General features: G+C 39.2%; 1 long non-coding RNA gene across 1 annotated transcript in view; it reads right to left on the bottom strand.

The window, feature by feature from the left end:
• The window catches only part of LOC131536304 (uncharacterized), a 38,784-nt gene extending 21,005 nt beyond the window's left edge, over window positions 1-17,779 (bottom strand). Inside the window, exon 1 of the long non-coding RNA XR_009269910.1 lies at window positions 17,660-17,779. This is a non-coding gene — a long non-coding RNA (uncharacterized LOC131536304). The remainder of the gene's footprint in view (window positions 1-17,659) is intronic.
• Between the last annotated feature and the right edge of the window lie 2,226 nt (window positions 17,780-20,005).

Here is a 20,005-nt window from a genome sequence, read left to right as displayed (position 1 = left end):
GAAATCCCAAGTTTATAGCAATATGTGCTATCGCATAGACCTGAACAACCATCAATCACTTAATTAACCCTCGCATTGAGTTTCTCAATGAGGCTAAAATTTATATTAAATGCACCAGTTCAGTTAGGATCTGGAGTTGTTTTACTTGCGTTGCCTTGTGTTACAGGGATTCCTTTCTGTCGTCGTCGTTGCAGGAAAGGGGTTTCCCAAGTTGCTGATTGGCTGGAAGTTCAGTAGTCTTTGAAGTGATGTCTTGGGAAGTCAATGGTTGGGCGTTGGCTGAGGATGGTCTTGGAGTCCGTTGCTGGTTGAAGTTTGAAGCGGGTGCAGTCGGAGCTGGACTTTGCGGCAAACTTAACTTTTGAACACGAGACTCAACGGAAAGAAAAGAAACTAAAGTAAAAGAATAAAATGAGTAACGAGACTAGGTGGTTTTCTTCTCATCGTGGTGTTAGTAGCAACTGGCCTGTAGGCCAGAGCACGCTCAAAGAGCGCTAAAACAGCGTCAAAACGCAGTGGCGAGAAGAAGAGAGGAGAAGGGAAGAAGGGAAGAAGGGGCGATTTGATGGTGTCCTGAGGTTTTAAACTCGGCTTTTGGACACATCCCATCTGGTATCTTGACCAATTAGATAGGCTATTATCTTAGCTAGGGTTGTTCCTTCCATCATAAATCAGCATGTTATCTGGTCACATGGTCTGACTTTTCACACTCTTGCAAAGTATAATTTCGGATGTGATTTCTATAACCAGAATATGATACATTTGACAAAGAATCAGTTGGAAGAAACGTTTCAAGCTAGAATTGTCAAGCTCATACATACCAAACATGAATAAACCTTAAAGTCATTCAATAGTTATTAAAAAGACATACATAATATGTGCTTAAAACATGATAGTCTAATGTGTGGTTACATACATAATACAGTGTTATGTCTAGCAATGTCCTTTTAGGATGGTTTTATGTGCATATGAAAAGAAAGTCTCTGTATAGTTCTGTGGAGACCAAAAGACATGTTCTTTGGACAGAGGAATTTCAGTCTGGTTCTTTGTCTTCTATGTGTGGGGGAAAAGTCAATCTAAAGAAGCTTGTGATTTCTCTTGTGGAACACATGTGATGGCCATCTCTTTGACCATTAATCTTGATTATTTACCCCAAATTTGACGATCTCCTTCCTACGTTGGACTTATCAATAAGTGTTCTTTTGTCTTAAATGTTGCAAGCTGTTCTGGAAGAGGCTTGTTGGTTAGGCTTGCTCCAGAAATCGGAGATAGGAATCTTTACGATGTTGTCCTGTTCTCCTGGAATTTCAGCTCCTCATGTTTCGATGTTCTGAATGAATCTTAGTTTTGTCTGACTCGTTCTGACGCTACATACCCCCCTTGATTGGCGATGTGTCGAGTTGGAGACATCGGCAAGCACTGGATAAACAGAGGCAGAAGAAGCAGACACAAACACAGCAAACAACAAGACAACACCTCCATGACAGTTACTGTACTGGTGCAGGGCATCAGGTTATTCGGGTACAGGCGGTTATATTTAATTGGTCAATCTAGTTCGGTAAACTGAATAGTTTAGTTCAATTTTGGAAATTGTTGTTCTAATTTAGTTTAGTACGTTGATTCTTCAATCAAATTTTGTGATTAGATTTGTTTGTTTCTTCTAAGTTGTCTTAACTTAAGAGTGTTCACCTTTAGTTTCTGGTGACATCATTTGTAGTAAAATGACTTGACCTATCGTGCATGGATATTAGGTGTAGTGAGTCAATCCTAATATCAGACCTTTGACCCTTGAAGGGTGTCTAGGTTTTCACCTACTAAAGAAAGAGGGAAGGAAAAGGATAGGTAAAAGAAGAACAAAACAAAACAAAGCTGCTGTGGGTTTTCCTAGCATGGTTTGCAACTACTGTTGAGCTAGGATGTCATGTGCAGCTAGGAGTCATGTACCTTAACTTAGTGTCAGATGTTCTAACTATGGTGAGGATAGCTGCATGTTCCTTCATGGTGGTGTATGTAACTTTATGTTACGCTAAAATTTGGATATTCTACTTGTGGGAAGAATATGTTTGTTAAATGTGTTATCAGTAGATGTGGTTACCTCTGGGTGTAGGTAATGTTGTGTGTTACTGGTATAGTGTAGGTGTGATCAGATCTGTTTCAGTCTGTGTTGTCTCCCCCCTTTTCGGGTATGTCAGTGAAGACGGGCTCTCTGCATCCTTGGCTTGGATGAGGGCGTGTCCATGATCTAATGGGGGTCAGTCCAGAAAGGCAGGAAGTTCTTTAGCAGACAGTTGGAGGTAGTTTGGTCTGGCTGTGTGAAGCTGGGATGCAAACTTCGTCTCCTATGTTGCATTCCTCTTGTGCTGCCTTCTGGATGTGGCAGACTTTCTGACCTTCTGTGCTTTGGTGGTTGCTGTTGCACAGACAGGAATGTGGTTCTTGGACTTGGAGTTCATTTACCAGTTTGTTATTGAGTGATGGGTGACTGAGGTGATGTTCTCTGGTACCTCAGTTTTCATCAACAGTTGGCCGTGAGAGACTTGCTCGTTCTGGGTGGTTGTTGAACAGGTGTTTGTCATCTCTGATATGGTGGTGTACCATGTGATCACCGGCCTTCCGTTCTGTCGCTGGTCACAGCGAGCATGATTCAATTTTGTAGTCATCCGTGTTCAGCTTATCTTGAAGGAACTCTTTCAGTTGTCTCATGACTTGTTCCATGTCTTCTGATGGTAAGCTGTCTTGTTCTTGTGCGTACTCAGCACTGTGCATGTCTGAGTGGTGCTGAGGTGGGTTTCGTTGTCGCTTACCCACACGAGTTGCTCTTGGATGAGTCAGGCGATTACCTTTGGATGTCTGATCTTTTGGGTTTCTTGAGAAGCGTGGCTTGTCCCATGGATTTTTCCAGCGGTTGGGCTGATAGCTGTCGTGGACATGGGGGTCACGTTCTCCGTGCTCTTGATGGAAAACTCTGGTGTTGTGATGCAACTGGGTGTCGTCCAGTGCAAGGCTAGAGTCTTTGGTGACAGAGTTCAAGAGTGTGGGGTTTTGTTACCTTTCTTTGAGGCCATCTTCTGCTTGTTGTAGGCCTTCTGTGTTAGGTCACGCAACTGTTGGATGGTCATGGAGCGCGGACAGGCCATGACGCCTAGATGGTGACTGACTCCAGGGTGCAGATTTTTTAGGAAGAGGCTTTTGAAGTTCACATCCTCTTCAAGGTCAGGTTCGTTGTGTGCACCAAAGTAAGCTTGTCGGAGTCGGTTGTAGTAAGCTTGTGGAGTCTCTTGTCGACCTTGTTTGGTTTCCAAGGCAGTTAACAGTCCATGTTCGGACTCTGGGTCTGTAAATTCTTTAATCAGGACCTCACAAAGTAGCTGGTAGTCTGACTTTGTTCGACTGGGCTGTCGATCTAGGAAGTTTCGCACTCGGGACTGGACGTTGCTCTAAGGAGGTACAACCTGTCTCTGTCAGTCACATGAGGTCTCATTTCTAGATAAAAGTCGATATCTTGCAGATGAGCCTCGATGGTGTGGCCCTCTGTGGAGTTCGGGTTGAACTTGCTGATGTTTTTAGACAGCTTGTCGAGGTCTTTGACGGTCATCCCAAGTGCAGCTCCAAGGTCTGCTTGGAAGGGAGGTTTATCTTTGTTGACAGGAAAGAGTTCTGTGGCGAAGGCAGGTGAGGTTTTGGGTTGTGGCCCTTCGCTTCTTCGTTGCGTACCAGTTCTTGGACGTAGGACTCGGCTCTGCTCAGCAGTGGTGAGGCTGAGAAATGTTTCTCTTGCCTTGGCTCTTGTTTCTGCTCATAAGCATGTTTGAGTTCTTTTCTGACCATATGGAGCTCATGGTTGGTATCGTCTAGTTGTTGGGTCAGATTGTCCATTTCAGTTTTGTACCTTTCAAGGTGGTCTTTCAAGCTACTGATTTCAGCATTCTTGTTACTGATGTCATTCTTGGCTTTCTCTAGTAGCTGTTCAGAATACTGGAGTCTGTTTACCAGGTCTTTCTGGGCAGCTTTTGCATGTTGTTGGTCAAGCTTAGCTGCTGTCAGGGCTGCTTGGAGCTCCTTAACTTGTTCCGTTGTTTCCTGCTCCTCTCGTTGGGTGCTTTGGGTTGATCTTGAACTTTCACTTCCAGCTTGTCTATGCGGCATTGAGCACATGTCAGCTCCTCTTGAAGATGGGTGATGTGCTTGTCGCTGAGCTTCAGCTGGGTTGTGAAGGCATAGCTTAGGAGCTGGTGATTTTGACTAGCTCCTCGTGGTTGGTGTTCTGGCTCGAATCTGGTGTCAGAAATCTTCTCAGAATTAGGATTATTATTAAAAATAATAACAGTTCAAGGGTCTTGGGGGTGAGGCTGTCTGTCGTTCCTCTCAGCCAAGTGTTCCCATCTTCCCTTGGGCAAAGGGGGCTGCAGTCTGCGGCATGTTAGCACGCTGGGGAGAAGAGAGACTGACACAGATCTGTGTGGAGTAGAAGCCTACGTGTGGTGGGACAACTAAGTGTTGTGTCAGTGATTTTGAACCGCTAGTGTAGTGTGGTGATGACTGTGTTGGTCTCAGGGTATCTAGGTAGACTAGAGATGTGAAGACTTCGTCACTTCTAATGAGGAAGAGGGAAAAGAGAGAAAGGGGTGAAAAACAAATTAAATTAAAGAATCAATTCCTTTTTTTTCAAATGAGGAAAATTCTTTTTTTTTTTTTTTTCAATTAAATGTTATCAAGGAGGCAAACAATATTATTAAATCTCTGTTTTAGACAAAGAATATAATAATAATTCTGATATCTCTTTCTTAGTCTGACAGGATTGACAACATACACCTTACAGTTGGACCGCTCACCAGGGAGGCTGTGAGGCAACGGTTACCCAAACTTATCTCTATTAAATTGATCTCAGCGTTGGATGAGATGTTAAAATTTGGATTGCGTTTTCAAATGTGGGAAGGCTAGGAAGAACGAAAGAGGGTTTGATTACAATCAAATTCTTAAGGATGATTTGCCTTTTGACAGGATTGTGTATTTCATTCACTTAGAATCGATTGATGGTTCTTACAGGTCCCTACAAATGTGAAAAGTGAAGAGGAAAGAAAGCAGAAGGGAGGAGACAATAGATTAAGTGGATCTGGTCCACTAGCAAGTTGTTATGCCCAACTACGAGTAGAGTGTTATTTTCAGTTGCTGCACAACTAATAACAAATAAATAAATTTCGGGTGAAAGAGATTTGTCTCTCTAATTTATTTGAACTCGTAGTGAGGGATAACAAGGTCTCCTATTAAGGCTTGGGTGTGTCGTTCCCAAGCTAGGATACACTGAGGAAAGAAAATGGTAAGACAAAGTAAACTTGAAAAGTAATAAATGGGTAAAATAAGCAAAAATGAAATTAAATAAAGGATGAACTCTTTAGTTTTAGTAACTAAAAATAGTGGCTAAGTGTATAACCAAAACAGGAAGAATGAGGGGGTAACACGCAATAAAGTAATGAGTGAGTATACGTCTAAATAGAATCTATTGATATGGGTAATAAATCAATTAGGTAGAATAAGTTTAAAACTTTCAAAGTTCAAGGCTTATTCGTACCTAAAATGATTAGGCCCAAACGACAATACTAGAAGTAATGATCATATGAAATGATCTGAAGGGAAATTTGAATGATTCCAAATAAATTTAATGTTTTAATCAAATTTGAATTTGGTACAATTAATAATTGTGAACTAGTATTTCCCTTTCTAGTAAAATGTAAATACGTGGTAAGAAGTGAGAAATTAGATAAACAAGAAAGAGAAAGACCAACAAGTGTATTAGTTTAGATGTTAAAGGGTTAAACCACTTTAGCTTTTCAAACACACACACTGTATTCAACCAATGGATGCTAATGCTAACTTCTAGCCTTTGAGGCTAATGGCTTTAGCATAGGCTTCAATGTAAACACAACCGTTTCGTTAGCTTAGCAACAGTATGGAGTTTGTTTACAATAGCTTCGATGTGCTGCGCGTGCGCAGTTCAGAGTTGCTCCGGAGTAGGTTAAGACTTCCGTGTCACGATCGTAACTGTGGCAACCAAAACAAACTCTAGTGGACTAGCACATGAATTGTTGCATTGCAATTACAGTTAAGCATGTTACATGAAATGTCGGCGCATTTCAACACTGTACAAATAACAACACCGCTTTTAGTTGGTTCTGCGATGTGGCGCTTAAACTCTCAGTTCGTTCAGAGTTTGATTAAACTTTATTCGAATCGCCGCTTCGTGCTGCAGTTGAGGAAAACAGTGATCGGATCATAAAAGCCCGTGCCAGTTTCTCTGGACACATAAACAACAGGTTTTCTTCGCTGTTGGGACAAAGTTAACTTTAACTTTATCAAACTTATAGCATAGATCTGACAATGGAACACGCACTGAAAATCAAACTATGAATAACGAGGCTTTGATAAAATAGAATTGAGGAACACGCTCAGAACTATTCTTTATCCACCGATTTATTTACCTTTTAATTATTGCAGTTTAGCTCCGTTCAACTAACAGTGACTGAGATTCAGGAGTATAGCTATTGAATGACCTGGAACACGCAGGACATCAATTCAGCTATAAAACAAGGCATTACAGAAAAGAGGAATACGCTCAATTTCGACCTTTTATTGTACGATCTCAGATGTTAACTTTAAGTTCACTTACTGGAGTTGAACAATGGAGAGGCGGACTCGGGTTACAGCCTTCTCTGCGTTCATTCATTCAAGCAGGCGCGCGCTGCTGACGTCACACACACACACACACACACCCTAGTCTCGGCTCAGAAGCGTCTCATCTTTCATTCACAGCAATGGAAAAGATTAAATAACTTGGTTTATGCTTACAATTTAGATTAATCTGCCCGCATTCTCCACCATTATTATGTAGAGTTTGATACATAAATATAATTTTAATTTAGCTCAAAGGGAATCATTTATGATTTTATAGGTAATTTGAACAGAATCACTGTTTTGCGGCTGATCACTGAGTCTTCCGCGATTCACTGAACGAGCTGTATAACATCAACTCTGCACTGGATATTAAAATCCAAAATATAGTGAAAACACTATTAATAAGCACAGTAACAAGATTGGCAGATTAAGACATTAACTTGTAAGCACAAAACACAAGATACTTCTCTTTTGAATATAAATAAGACTTTATTTATATAAACCCAAGACATAAACTAATCTAACATGAACACACGCATTCACACATTCACACGTTGCAGAAAGAGAGAAAGGATGAGTTTAGAGAATGAGAATGTGAAATCCCAAGTTTATAGCAATATGTGCTATCGCATAGACCTGAACAACCATCAATCACTTAATTAACCCTCGCATTGAGTTTCTCAATGAGGCTAAAATTTATATTAAATGCACCAGTTCAGTTAGGATCTGGAGTTGTTTTACTTGCGTTGCCTTGTGTTACAGGGATTCCTTTCTGTCGTCGTCGTTGCAGGAAAGGGGTTTCCCAAGTTGCTGATTGGCTGGAAGTTCAGTAGTCTTTGAAGTGATGTCTTGGGAAGTCAATGGTTGGGTGTTGGCTGAGGATGGTCTTGGAGTCCGTTGCTGGTTGAAGTTTGAAGCGGGTGCAGTCGGAGCTGGACTTTGCGGCAAACTTAACTTTTGAACACGAGACTCAACGGAAAGAAAAGAAACTAAAGTAAAAGAATAAAATGAGTAACGAGACTAGGTGGTTTTTCTTCTCATCGTGGTGTTAAGTAGCAACTGGCCTGTAGGCCAGAGCACGCTCAAAGAGCGCTAAAACAGCGTCAAAACGCAGTGGCGAGAAGAAGAGAGGAGAAGGGAAGAAGGGAAGAAGGGGCGATTTGATGGTGTCCTGAGGTTTTAAACTCGGCTTTTTGGACACATCCCATCTGGTGTCTTGACCAATTAGATAGGCTATTATCTTAGCTAGGTTGTTCCTTCCATCATAAATCAGCATGTTATCTAGTCACATGGTCTGACTTTTCACACTCTTGCAAAGTATAATTTCGGATGTGATTTCTATAACCAGAATATGATACATTTGACAAAGAATCAGTTGGAAGAAACGTTTCAAGCTAGAATTGTCAAGCTCATACATACCAAACATGAATAAACCTTAAAGTCATTCAATAGTTATTAAAAAGACATACATAATATGTGCTTAAAACATGATAGTCTAATGTGTGGTTACATACATAATACAGTGTTATGTCTAGCAATGTCCTTTTAGGATGGTTTTATGTGCATATGAAAAGAAAGTCTCTGTATAGTTCTGTGGAGACCAAAAGACATGTTCTTTGGACAGAGGAATTTCAGTCTGGTTCTTTGTCTTCTATGTGTGGGGGAAAAGTCAATCTAAAGAAGCTTGTGATTTCTCTTGTGGAACACATGTGATGGCCATCTCTTTGACCATTAATCTTGATTATTTACCCCAAATTTGACGATCTCCTTCCTACGTTGGACTTATCAATAAGTGTTCTTTTGTCTTAAATGTTGCAAGCTGTTCTGGAAGAGGCTTGTTGGTTAGGCTTGCTCCAGAAATCGGAGATAGGAATCTTTACGATGTTGTCCTGTTCTCCTGGAATTTCAGCTCCTCATGTTTCGATGTTCTGAATGAATCTTAGTTTTGTCTGACTCGTTCTGACGCTACACGGGTGCCGTCAGAGTGAGAGTCCAAACAGCTGATAAAAACACCACAATAGTCATCACTACAGTCTGTCAATTAACATCTTGTGAAGTGAAAAAGTGCTTGTTTGTATGAAACAAATCCATCATTAAGGCTTTTTTTTTTTTTTTGGACGAAATACAACTTCATAATCTATAACAATGCTTCCTCCAGTGAAAAAGTACATCTACTGTTGTCCTCTCACATCAAAATCCACCCACAAACTGTTTTCACTTGTAAATGGTGCTTGATTTGTGCAGATTTCTCTCCTGATTCAGACCAGATGACCTTTTAGCTGGAGGAAGCAATGTTATGGATAGAAGATTCATATTATAGCCAGGAGCAACAGTTTGAAATGAAAAAAAAGTCGTAACGTTGGATTTGTTTGTCACAAACCTGCAGCATTATGCTTTATAATTCACTGCAGAGGATCCACTGGTGAGCAAGTGATGGAATACTACAGTTTTCCAAATCTGTTTTGATGAAGAAACCTGAGGGTATTTTCAAAACATTTTTATTTTTGGGTGAATTATTCATTTAAGAGTTCTCAAAGTAACAGTTAAGATCAATTAACATCAGCTTTTTTCTTTTCTTATTTTGGTTAATTGTGACTCACTAACAAGTAAAACATGTTGTAGACAGTAGAGGCTGACATTTTTTCGGGAATCCCACGGGTCACGGAAACAAAATCGCTACGAATCACGTGATTGGGACGGGACAGGAAAAAATGTCATCGGGAGTGGGCGGGACCGGCAATAGTAATGATTCCCAACTTTATACACAAATATACCTTCTATATAAATAAACTATAAACTGTATATTTTAATTCTGAACTCAATTCTAGTTGCCCTGTGTAGGGTTTGATACATAAATATGATTTAATTTAGCTCAAAGGGAATCATTTGATTTTATAGGGAATTTGAACAGAATCACTGTTTTGCGGCTGATCACTGAGTCGGCAGCGATTCACTGAACGAGCCGTATAACATTAATTCTGCACTGGATATTAAAATCCAAAATATAGTGAAAACACTATTAATAAGCACAGTAACAAGATTGGCAGATTAAGACATTAACTTGTAAGCACAAAACACAAGATACTTCTCTTTAAATATAAATACGACTTTATTTATATAAACCTAAGACATAAACTAATCTAACATATGAACACAAGCAGTCACACATTCATACGTTGCAGAAAGAGAGAAAGGAGGAGTTTAGAGAATGAAAATGTGAAATCCCAAGTTTACAGCAATATGGGCTATTGCACAGACCTGAAACCATCAATCACGCAATTAACCCTCGCATTGAGTTTCTCAATGAGGCTAAAATTTATATTAAATGCACCAGTTCAGTTAGAATCTGGAGGTACTTGCTTGAGTTGCCTTTGTGTTACAGGGATTCCCTTTTGTCGTAAAAGGGGTTTCCCGAGTTGGTGATTGGCTGAAAGTTCAGTAGTCGTTGAAGGGATGTCTTGGGCATTGGCTGAGGATGCGGAGTTGGTCTGGTTGAAGTTTTGAGGCGGTCACAGGCTCGAGTTGAACTCGGAGACAAGGCGTGGTGGCAAAACTTAAACAGAACACGAAACTCGCAACGGAAAATAAACTAAAATAAAAGAAAGAAAGAATGTAACGAGACTAGGTGGTTTTTCTTCTCATCGTGGTGTTAAGTAGCAACTGGCCTGTAGGCCAGAGCACACTCAAGGAGCGCTAAAACAGCGTCAAAACCCGTGGCGAGAAGAGAGAAGGGCAGAAGGGCAAGAAGGGAGAAGGGGAGATTTGATGGTGTCCTGAGGTTTTAAACTCGGCTTTTGGACACATCCCATCTGGTGTCTTGACCAATTAGATAGGCTATTATCTTAGCTAGGGTTGTTCCTTCCATCATAAATCAGCATGTTATCAGTCACATGGTCTGAATTTTACACACTCTTGCAAAGTATAATTTTGGACATCATTTCTATAACCAGAATATGATACATTTGACACAGAATTAATTGAAAGAAATGTTTCAAGCTAGAATTGTCAAACTCATACATACCAAACACGAATACCTTAAAGTCATTCAATAGTTATTAAAAAGACATACATAATATGTGCTTAAAACATGATAGTCTAATGTGTGGGTTACATACATAATATAGTGTTATGCCTAGCAATGTCCTTTTAGGATGGTTTTATGTGCATATGAAAAAGAAAGTCTCTGTGTAGTTCTGTGGAGACCAAAAGACATGTTCTTTGGACAGAGGAATTTCAGTCTGGTTCTTTGTCTTGTATGTGTGGGGGAAAAGTCAATCTAAAGAAGCTCGTGATTTCTCTTGTGGAACACATGTGATGGCCATCTCTTTGACCATTAATCTTGATTATTTACCCCAAATTTGACGATCTCCTTCCTGCATTGTACTTATCAATAAGTATTCTTTTGTCTTAATGTTGCGAGCTGTTCTGTGAAAGAGGCTAGTTGGTTAGGCTTGCTCCAGACTCATGGTGCCAGAGTACCATGGACAGATTTATGAGTCCTGTTGGGCTTCTCTGGAATTTCCGCTCCTCATATTTCGATGTTCTGATCGAATCTTAGTTTTTGTCTGACTCGTTCTGATCCTACACCTGTCTCGCTCTCCTCCTGTTTGCTTTGGTGTGGCTGGTTAAGTTAATGGCGCAGTCCGTGACGGACAGATCGTTAACGGCTGGTCTATGTGGTAATACACACTATCATTCATCGACCTCAAATATGGCTTTTCATCTGAAAGATGTCTGTAGTAGCAACTTTACATGGCCGCTCAATATGATGTTAACCTAGAGAAATGTGCGCTATTGAAGAGTTTGTGTGCAGGACAGGCGCCGGTGCGCTCACTTGCTCTTAAAATCTCCGTAATTTTTGGTCATACAGATAAAAGTAGACTAATACATCTTTAGAATCTGTAAAGACTCTACGTTTATTTGTGTACACTCAGAATAACAACGAAACGTTGCGCTTTAAAGCAAACAGGGTGCGCTTAGGTCTCTGAGCGAGAAACTTCAAAACTCCGTCTTTGAAAAAATACATCTATAGAGAGTGAAATGTCTACTTTCAAATAAAAAAAAAACAAAATTCAAATAGAAAACGTGTGTGTTAGCATGGATGATTTACATAAAATTTAATGTGTGCAATGTAGCCTACACTGTGCATGAACTGGCTTTCAGTTCAATATAATAACAAAAAAACTACATTTTGGGGTTTTATTCAACTAAGGTGGGCACGCTGTGATCTGTGATATTTTTATTGTAACTGAGAGATTTCCCAAAAAATGGGAGTGGGAGGGAATGGGAGTAATTATTCCGGGAGTGGAACGGGACGGGATTTTCCCCCAGTTTTTTCGTGGGATTGGGACGGGAGAGGTTTGAAAATGCAGTCCCATGTCACCCTCTAGTAGACAGTTCCTCTGCACCTCGAGTAACTTCAGTGGCAGTATCACGGTCAAATCAATTATTTCAATACCGTGTTTTTTCTTGTGCGACAGGGAGAGGTGTTCCTTTTAGGGTTTTTAGATTGTTATATCAAATGATTTTAAATGTACCAGAGAAAGGATGAATGGTGGCATCCAGAGTTTCTCCTTGGAGAGTGTAAGCATATAGTTGATCTAGGATCAGATTAAACGGGAGAAGAGAAGCCTCTCCTATGAAAGGTTGTTTTGGATTATCTGTCTAAAAGGTGAAATATGAAGCTACTTGCAAAGTCTTTCTGTGTCAGCTACATACATAGGGAAATTATTTACATTATGTCAAAACAAGGGTACCTTGGTAAATCTGACATGTAAGATACATGAAAAGTATAAACAATACAAACTGCACAGGAAAAAGCACAATAATCGGATTATTTCATATCAGGTCGGGTATATTTCACACACACACACACAGAGACACAAACAAACAATAAATAAATAAATATATAGATCATAATAAAAAAAAAGTTTTAAAATATGATAAATATTTTTGCTTTTTTTTTTAAATACATTTATATTAAAAAATGTGATTACATTAAATAAATAAAAAGTCAATATCAATATCAAAAAGAGAAAGAAAGAAAGAAATGTTTTATTTTATTTTATTTTGTAGTGAAATATGAAATACAATCTGGACATTCGTCCTTTTGTTAGCCTTTTGCAAAGTATCATTCAAACACTGTTCAAAGAAAAGAAACAAAATATATAACACTGTCTGTGGCCATTCCCACAAGCTGTGACCATCCAACACTATAAACCCTCACATATTTCCCTTAACTTTTCTATTTGAAAAACACATGAGTACAGTTTTGTGTTAAATAGACAGTACTTCCAATCAAGTGCTTCCCATGGAGCACAAGGATTGAATATCTTGTCAACTTGCAGCACAATAACTTGAAATTTGCAAACTGCCAACTAGCAGTGAGCCGCCTACCTCTACCCTTAATCGAAGCACTAAGATGTATTTTACGTTTAACTCCAGGCCTAAAGAGGTTTATTTTATTTATTTATGTTTAATATTATCTAAAGAAAAACATTATACTGCAAAGCCTGTAAAGAACATCCACATTCTCAGAGCATGTAGCTCTGTCTCATGGAAACGCTTGGAATGAAATGAAGATTAGCTCTCGAAACACACAGCTGCTCCACGGACACTCATGGCAGTATCGCTAATAAATCTTAGACTGTTTTCAAGCCATCTTGTAAAATTTAATAACTAACGTGGAAATATAACACAACAATTTGTTACCACTGGACAATAACAAGGTTAAATACTCATTTGAAATTAATTAGTTCAATTAAAAAATAATTTACAGAGACAAATACACCAACAGACACTAACAGCAAGTGTCAATCTTTATTTACACATAATAGTGGACAATTATTATCATAATACAATGATTCCCTCATCATTGTAATGTGAAAAAAATTGTGATGTTTTATTACAGTAATGAGGATCTAATGAGAATCACCATTGAGATTCACAATGTTAGGATTTGTCATTAAAATAAAATAACTTTTAAGTGCATTATTGCAATGAGAAGGTGATAATGTCATTAAAATATTGCCACAATGTTTAATTTAATTTAATTAATTATATTATTTTATTTGATCTATAAATCTGCCTATCTATCTATAATAATAATAATTAATTACATTTATATAGCGCTTTTCTGGGTACTCAAAGCGCTTAACATTGTGAGGGGGGGAATCTCCTATATCTATCTATCTATATTAAACTGTAAAAATAAATGAATAACAGCCGCTTGTTGTGCAGTACTTGGCTCTGTGCATCTCTTCTCTTTGTAATACCTCAGCTTGGGGATTATTATATTGTGAAAACCACATCTCAGTTTACTCTGCTCTGCCAAATGCTTGTATGTGAAACTCCACTGTTCCCCATCAGTTCCCTCTGCTCTTGATAATTGCTCTGTGAAAACGTTTATGAATCACATTGGAAGGTCGGCCACGTCGTTCTAGATTGACGCATCGAAATGAGATCACTCCGAGTTAATTAGCGACTTGGCAGAAGAAGTAAGCACAAGCGTCCACAAGAGACTACGGAACAGCAAACACCAAACCGATGAAACAACTCGCCTCGAAATGCCAACTCCTCAGCTATGCTTTATCTACAAGCTCTAACCCTGATATCTGACATCCTTAAAACAATCCAGCATGTTTTGCGAAAGGTACCACTTCTCCTCGTCTTAAACTGATTCCACTTTCACCTCTGCACCGATTGTTTTGATTGTCATTTGGTGCATTTCAAAAGCACACGATTGCACTTGGAATCATCTGGAGATGCGAAAGCACGCCCTCATGCGCAAACCAGTCATAAGGGCCAATTTCCACCAGAAGGGACAGGGATAAAAAGGAGCAGAGGTCAGGCGTATTGCAGCGTGAGAGCACTGCTCAAAGAACACTTGCTTTAAGATACTTTGAGTGGACTTTCTGCGTAGGCCACATAAATCTAGTGCTGACAACCACAGTGAAAGTCATTACTCAAGCACTGTCACGGCACCGGGCCTCGCTAGCCTCACATCGGCCCCGCGCCACGCCGTACGAACCCTCTTCTGTCGCTCTGTTGTGCTTTATGCAGCAGCGGCGCTCGCTTAGGCTCATTCATCTAATGGAGGCAATGAAAATGGGGGAGGCAAATTGATGTGGTCCATTTAAGGCCCAGATTCAAGCCAGCACCATTGCTTTTAATAAACGGGGGAGTATTGATATATTTCTATCTCCCCATGAGAGCAGAGGATTCCGGTTATTGGAGGAGGTTTTTTTTTTAATCCGCTCTGATGTATGTTAGGTGCAGCTATGGGTAGATATTGGATTAGGAATCATCAGAATAATTCAGTTCAAGATCAATTGAAATTATTAAAATGTAAAAGTTATTTCCAAAAGAGACGGGCACTGTTAGCTTATGATAAGTTCTACCACACACATAGAAACGAATAGTGACTGGACACTATGGAAATATATATATATATATATATATATATATATACACACAACCTGAATTCCGGAAATGTTGGGAAGTTTTTTAAATTTGAATAAAATGAAAACTAAAAGACTTTCAAATCACATGAGCCAATAATTTATTCACAATAGAACACAGAGAACATAACACATGTTTAAACTGGGAAATTTTACAATTTTATGTACAAAATGGGCTCATTTCAAATTTGATGCCTGCTACAGGTCTCAAAATAGTTGGGACGGGGGCATGTTTGCCATAGTGTAGCATCTCCTCTTCTTTTCAAAACAGTTTTAAGATGTCTGGGCATCGAGGTTATACGTTTCTGGAGTTTTGGTGTTGGAATTTGGTCCCATTCTTGCCTGATATAGGTTTCCAGCTGCTGAAGAGTTCTTGGTCGTCTTTGACGTATTTTTCATTTAATGATGCGCCAAAGGTTCTCTATAGACCAATTTCGTGTAGAAGTTACATTTACATCACTAGCAGCTGCGCGCACATTGTGGTGGCAGAAACACACGGTAACGAGCGGAGTGAAACGGGAAAAATCCACGGAATAAGAGATAAGAAAATGTATCGTTGTGTCTTTGGATGTCAGAATCGGAGAGCAAATAATTTTTATAGAATACTGTCATCAAAAACACCATTTGAAGCTAAATGCAGATGTTTAAACAGACAGACTAATGAATGAAACCTGCTATGAGTACTCTACTTTTAAAGAATAAATTGGATTTCAACAATTGGTCTACATAATATTCACATATGCAGTTCATTGGGAACATATTATATTTGCCCTATAGTTACAGCATGAAATACTGTTCTTTTTCTTGCAAATACAATTTTATATTTCGTATTTCTGACTTTATAACTCGATTTAACTAAACAATAGCGAGTTTGTCCATTCTGTGGGGAAAAAATCCAGAAGTGTGGGATATAAACTCAAAAGAGATAATAAGTTGATTTTTCTTATCAGAATTACGAGATATAATCTCGGAGTTGCGAGAATAAAGTCAGAATTTTGAAATATTGACATTTTAACGCTGCTGTTACTGCCAGACAAAAAAAAACGATGACAGCTGTGGTTAAAACGAGATAAACCATGCTGACTGGACAGCAACGATCATCAAAAATGCTTGCGTTTGCAGCGCACGCTTCTTATCAGAAAAGGTTCAATAAAGCACTGTCTTTTGTTGTTATGGGCATGTCTAAAAATGTATTATGCATCTCACTACTATGTTGTGTATGAACTAATGTCTGTGTGCACGTGTGTAAAACAACAAACTGAGTATTTATATGCTTAATCATATGTCATTGTATATACATTATGAGTAATTGTGGCTGGAATGTAACTGTAAAAACAGTTGCCTGCTGAAATTGAAATATATATACATCTTCATGACTAAATAGACACGATGAGTTTGTCTTTACTGTACAGGTTAGATGTGAGTCACTCAACCAAAGGTAATCCTGTCAGATCATCCATCCTTTGAGTAAAAGTGTGTGCGGGTCGGCCGATCTGGTTTCGTCCATTAAAGTTAACCTTTTCAAATAACAATTGCGGTCCCGGACAGTGAGTGACCTTACATATGCAGGTAAAATCGTAATTTATCCAGTTATTGTTAAAAAAACAAGCTAACAGACTTCATAGATAGCATTAGTGAAGCGGTCAGGGGGATCTTTCTGCCACCACCTAAGCTCCACCCACAGAAAAACGTCACAATGTTTACTAACAGAAAAAGGGTCTATAGGTGAAAGATCTGGACTGCAGGCAGGTCAATTCAGCACCCGGACTCTTCTACTACGAAGCCATGCTGTTGTAATAGCTGCAGTATGTGGTTTGCATTGTCCTGCTGAAATATACGTCATCTGGAGGGGAGCATATGTTGCTCTAAAACCTTTGTGTACCTTTCAGCATTCACAGTGCCTTCCGAAACATGCAAGCTGCCCATCCCGTATGCACTTATGCACCCCCCTACCATCAGAGATGCTGGCTTTTGAACTGAACGCTGATAACACGCAAGAAGGACACGGTGTCCATGATTTGTAGCATTTGGACCAATCAGACACACATTTGTTCATTAGATTTAACAAATCAATTATTCATTAGATTAACAAACACTCACAGACCCCTCACCAAACACCAGACTCGGTGCCTCTATGTCTGTGAACGATCTCCTGGCCAGGACACCGCACCCAGATCAGATAAACTTTACGACCTAAAAGTATGTAGAGAGAATCTTCCTCCCTACTCAATTCTCTCTAAAACCGACACATACTGCTATAGGAAATGACTTCTTTCATTAATTTATATACATTTTTTTCTATGGCATAAAACAGTATACAACACACAAAACCATATACGAGAAGGCAGTAATCATACACAAAGACATGGAGATATGCATGTTAGGAAAGCATGCTTACGATAGAACCACTCTGTGGCAGTGCAAAATACTTTGGGCCACAATATCTTTTCAGTTTACTTTCGTTTTACGTTGCACGTGGAGTGTTTCAATTAATGGCGGAAGGAAAGAGGATATAAGGAAGTGAGTCTTACCCAAGAGTATTGCGTCATCAGTAAGGATTGCAGTGTGAGAGTGAAGAAAAAGTGGAAAGACGGCCGCGTCTGGAACTGTTGCCTTCTGCGAACGCTATCTGGTGCGTTGCGGAGTCCCACGTGACTTTTTAAGCGTTGCACTTCAAGATTATCCGGATTTAGTTAGGTTGCTCTGAAGACAAGTCACGGCTGCTTATTCACCTGTCCTGGTGTCTGATGACCACTAGATACAAGCTTCAGCTCCCCTCATGACTGTGAACTTGGTCAGTATTTCTACGCCACCATTACGCACACTCATTCAGTCTCTACACACGCACGCACTCGCATAATATTCATCCCCGCACATTCGGTGGGTTCCTTTTTTGTTTTCCATGACTGGTAAATGATTAAACGTTGCTTTAAGAGTGTGGTTTGATGTTATTGCTTAATTATGAAATGAACAAAATGCTTATTTAATGTTTCTTTGTTTTCTTCTATGGACAATTTATGAATGACTGTGGATGTGAATCTGCCGTGTTGGAAACGTGAAATAGTGTGACGCAATTACTACACGGAGGAATTCCCCCGAATTCACCCTTGAATTGATGCAAAGTGCTGAAATGTTGTTTTTTTTTTTTTTTCTTGTTACTTATTTTTCAAACAAGTTTCTCCATGGACATTGTGGAATAAATCTCCCCATTTCGAACAGTTTTTCTTCTGACTATTTTTTTGTGACTTAATATTGTAACGGTGTTTTTTTTTTTTTTTTTATTGGCTATCCTGGGTTACTTTAATTTTGTCAGAGATTTTATTTGTGCCAGGGCGACCACCACCGTTACAACTCTTTCATGTAACCTTACCTATGCCATGTTTAGTATCTATGAATTTGTCTTTGGACGATCTAATTGAGAGTGAATATTACATGTTGTAATATTACAACAACCAAGGCAATGCAAGTATCGCACGTTTAACTAAATGAAACCGAGGTTTAGTGTAAGTTTTATAGACCCCGTTATAAACCGCGCTGATGGTTTTACTCAGGTGGTTAATTGACTCTTTCCATAACTGCATTCTCTGGTTTCTCTAATGGCTTTGTTCATCCACTTTAGCTCCCTTTTGTATGTATGCGTGAGTGTATGTTTATTCGTTTGTTTGTTTAGATTAATTATGTGTTAGCATTTAGTTAATAAAAGTTGTGTGCACCAATTACATGAGTTTCTGGTTCTGCCTTGCAGATTAATGTTCCTTTTACGATTTTGACCCTTGCTACATGCTCTAATGCCTTAATGGGAGAGTATTTTCTGTGGCCACAGAAATATCCTTTCTTAGAGTTGATATGAACTTACACTGAATGTTCACTGGACAAACAGATCAGTTGATGGCAATTTAATACTGCTACAGTTATTCATATTTTTTTAAATAAATTATTTACATTTCCCTTTTGAGCTGATTTGCTACACAAGAATGTCACATTTGGACTCGTCTGACCATAGAACACTTTTCAACTCTGAAACAGTCCATTTTAAATGAGCCTTGGCCCACAGGACACAACGGCACCCAAAACATCACTTTAGAACGGTGAGTTGTTCCACTGAAATCGCATTATTAAAACCAGTGTATAATGTATAGTAGAGAGAGCAAGTGTGATTACCTGCATTCATTATTCAGATCTATCTCATTTTACAATAAACATTAGTTTGAATATCTGCTGAGGAAAGCGTTATCTTTTATTTTATTTTTTTCATACAGACACACACACACTCTCTCGAATGTGGTCTCCTCAGTAATAAACTATCCGCGCGCTCCTTTTTTGATTGCTGCCTGTCAGTGCCGGCGAAGCAGTGTTGCCAGATATTGCTACAAAAAAAGAAACGCAACCAATCTCCTGTAAAATGCAGCAAAATAAATTTAAATCTTGTATTTTGTAAATGGGATACATAATCTCTAACCTCAACCGTCATATTCCCACTTTATTAACGCCGTTACATTAAGTAGCCTATTAAAACAAGTCCAGCAACGCTTATAACAACTAGGTCTGGCAACATGGCGGAGCAGAGTGGAGGCTGCACTTGCGCCAAGCTCCTTCACTCCTGCGTTTCGCAGGTGCTACGAGTAAGCCACATTAATTTATTTAGCGACATGATTTTAAATAATTTTTCATATGTTTTCGAATTTTACTTTTGAACGTGAAACATTTACGGAGGTGTGGACCTCATAGCTGGCTGTGGGCCTGGATGTGTAAAGTGAATGAGTGTAAACTATAGCCTATATTCATGAAATGAGCGCAAATCAATAGCCGTGTTGGAGTCTATGTGCCTCTCTCAGAAATCAGAGCTTTGTCTGGAGTTATATCAACTCGACAAAAAT

This window comes from Onychostoma macrolepis, chromosome 01, assembly GCF_012432095.1.
Source record: "Onychostoma macrolepis isolate SWU-2019 chromosome 01, ASM1243209v1, whole genome shotgun sequence".
Classification (NCBI taxonomy): domain Eukaryota; kingdom Metazoa; phylum Chordata; class Actinopteri; order Cypriniformes; family Cyprinidae; genus Onychostoma; species Onychostoma macrolepis.
Note: the sequence above shows the minus strand (reverse complement) of the source record. Positions and strands in the feature narration are given on the sequence as shown.